Below are 3,869 nucleotides of genomic sequence, written 5' to 3' on the forward strand. Positions count from 1 at the left end.
TGTGGAGAGGGCGAACCGATAGTTTATAAAGATTTTGAACAAAATCTGAAGTAAAATGCCTATTTGTGCCATAAAACTATTTAAAAATAATACAACAAAAAATAAGAAAGACACTGGGATCACGTACCATCACTAAGTATCGTATGGTTCGAAATTTCTCCTTTACTTCGAAATTTTTTTCTACGAAAATACGACGCCATTCAGTGTTGCCGTATTGCATATCCAAAAAAATACACGTGGTTGAGGAAATCTTTTAGCAATAATTTGAACTTTTTTTTTCAATACTATTACTAATACATATATAAAAGAGTATAATAACAATAATTTATTTCTGTTAAACCATGTTTAACTGACTCATTTAGTATGTTATTTTTTTATTTCCGCTTTTTTACTTTTAATCAACCTTTGTGACTATAGTATAGTAGCGTCGCATGCCGTATTGCATATCCAAAAAAATACACGTGGTTGAGGAAATCTTTTAGCAATAATTTGAACTTTTTTTTTCAATACTATTACTAATACATATATAAAAGAGTATAATAACAATAATTTATTTCTGTTAAACCATGTTTAACTGACTCATTTAGTATGTTATTTTTTTATTTCCGCTTTTTTACTTTTAATCAACCTTTGTGACTATAGTATAGTAGCGTCGCAAGTGGATTTGAGTCATGCGACTCAAATCGTTCATGGATTCGATTCCCGGCCAGGTCAGGATGAAAAAATATATTTTTCAAACTTCTTTCCAAGATGGCAGATTTCCCATTTATGAGGTAAAATTTATGTAGCTGGCAGCCCAATTCTTCACACACACTAGCGTCTTTACAAATTGCCTAACACACACTACAGAAATGAGTTGCCGCACTCACAGAGCTATTGTTTTTAGGTGGGGCGGTATCTAGTCGTAGCGCGCGCGCGGAGACCAATCCTTAATCTATGAATAATCCTTTGATATTACACAAAAATGTTTACCTATAAATATAACATGAATATTTCAAAACGTATGTTTGATAGTAGGTTTTAAAACCGTATATTTAATATTTACATGAAACTCTCAACAAGTTTTAAGAGGAAATGGCTCTCAACGCATTAGAATAAATAGAAATTTATGTCTTGCCCTGAAATTATTTTTATATAGGGCAATATTTATGGATACATGTAATCGTTGAGATTTAAAAGTGTGTTCTATTTTCAAACACGATTAACAATTTTTTCGAATACCAAAATTATATAGCGAATATAATAAATATGTTTTTAAACTATTGATATAAGTAATGATGATGTTTATGTTATTAAAGGATGTAGGATGTGATAGAATTATAGAATAGCGAAGACGCGTAACAATTAATAATATCTATTATCTAGATATACTTACCTAATATTATGTACTATAATAATTACAGTTTAACTAAATAACTATGATAGACTTTGGTGAGTTTCGCATCCTTATAAGTTAATTAGAGAAGTAACTTTCTGGATAGCCTTAATTAATTAAATAGTTCTCATATTACAGCTAAATGGAAATTACTGAAAACAATAAATGTAGGCGGAATATAATTTTCATTCTGTATTGTAATAGAAATTATAATTAATTGAAACTAAATAATAGTCTTTGTAACATTTGATATTCAAATCGTTTTTGTTATAATTTCTCTTATAAAACTTATTTTAGTTAGCATTTTGCCATTGATATAAATCTGCTAGGTAAATGGCTTCCTTTTCAACAGGATCGCAGTACTATGGCTTTTATTTAACTTCAAGACTTGCCTTTTTCAGCGGTGCAGTTGTTTATTAGGTACTTACCTTGATTTTCCCCGCATGGAGTAGTTTCGATGCCCTAACGATTGAATGTGATGGATATTGCTTTTTTTATATAGGTGTGTAGGTACTTATTATGATATTATCCATCTTAGATCAAAAAAAATATACGTTAGGTATACTTTGCGTTTTTTTCCTAACAATCCTAATTTTCTTCCTTCGTTTAGGAATTTATTGCACTGTAATTTTTCTTCTATTAGTTTTAATTAAATTCAACTTAAAATAATACAACAACGAAATCTGTATAAAATGTTTATTTCTTGAAATTCTGATAAAAAATTCTACAATCCAACATTCTAGTCATCGACACGAAAAACATACCAATGTCACAAAATATGTGTTTACTTTACAAATTAGTTTGAGACTTGTTCACATGACGTGTTGATATATTCTTTTAAAAAGTTTTACAGAAATTAGTAGAAAAACTTTAAATTTTTCAGAGAAATAATGGTTCTTGGCCAAAGATATGTAAAAACGTGCCATCTCAAGTGATGGATGGGACATTTTCAACGTGTTTCAGTTTATTTTGAAACAAAGAGCATATTTGAGATTTGTAACTAATCATTCAGTCATGTGATATTTTAGATACGTCCTTTTCTTAATCCATACTAATATTATAAATGCGAAAGTAACTCTGTCTGTCTGTCTGTCTGTTACTCAATCACGCCTTAACTACTGAACCAATTTGCATGAAATTTGGTATAGAGATATTTTGATACCCGAGAAAGGACATAGGCTACTTTTTATCCCGGGACATAGGATAGGTTTTATCCCGGAAATCCCACGGGAACGGGAACTATGCGGGTTTTTCTTTGACTGCGCGGGCGATGCCGCGGGTGGAAAGCTAGTCTTATATATAAAAATGAATCGCAAAATGTGTTGGTAAGCGCATAACTCGAGAACGGCTGAACCGATTTCGATAATTCTTTTTTTATTATATTCCTTGAAGTACGAGGATGGTTCTTATGTAGAGAAAACGTAAACATGTACCACGGGCGAAGCCGGGGCGGACCGCTAGTTATTATTATTGTTATAGCTAATACGTGATTACGAAGAAGGATTTGTAAGGACAGATTGTAAGTATTTAAATATAATTGATTCAGCTAACATTAATATCATTTGTAATTTTCAATGCACGTGTCCCAAACGGAAGGAAATTAAAAAAAGTCAGGAATCTACTTGAAACAAAAAAAAATATTTGTATCACAAAAGATGATGATTAAACAATGAATGCTAAATTACAAGTCAATCGTTCTAATTAATGTACTCGGAGATAGAGTAGTTTCCAATTTACGCAAAGAATCGTGTCTTGGAATCACCAATCGTATAATCTTTGACAGATTAAAAAACCATATAAAAATATCCATATACAAGTTAAACGGCCAGCAATACTATTAACAAGTGCAGTCAGTTAGAAGCATTCCCGAAATACACCGGACGGTGGTACAATAAAAACTATAACTGATACGGGAACGCCGTCGCACGCGCATCTAATATTAGACTAGACTGCCAAAGATTATGAATACAGATACTGTACTTTAATGTGTAATGGAACAAAATATCAAATAATCATTTGCTAGCTTAAGTTTAAAAAGAAAGAGGGTAGTGAAATAAATAACATGAGTACTGACGGCTTACGGTTGCTATTATCCTGCCTCTTTATCGTAGTTTATCGTTGAGATCCTTGTCAACTTGTGCTGAAAATGTTTGTTCAGTCCCCGGAATCACAGACACAATAGAAAATCTATTGTGTCGCGGCCCGATCGGGCCGCTTGGTGGTCAAGGGGTTAAGAAATAAGGAGAGAAACAGCTAAATACTGAGTTAAAGCACAGGTTAAAGTCAGTTAATGGTGAGTTATATTTAGGAAAATTTTATAGCATACTTTAGCATCTTGTGCAATGTCGTCTGTTTAGATCATACTGCTTAATTCCTTTAGGTAGACGTAAAGAATGGAAAAGTTAGATCCAGATAGTATCATTCCTAAAACATGTTATTTGTTGCACATCTGTATATTACCTTATCTATGATGCTTTTTACCATTGGCTCCTCG

Source organism: Colias philodice, chromosome 21 (assembly GCF_061535455.1).
Source record: "Colias philodice isolate Cphi_HAF_F1 chromosome 21, ilColPhil1 Martin Lab GWU primary, whole genome shotgun sequence".
NCBI classification, from domain to species: Eukaryota; Metazoa; Arthropoda; class Insecta; order Lepidoptera; family Pieridae; genus Colias; species Colias philodice.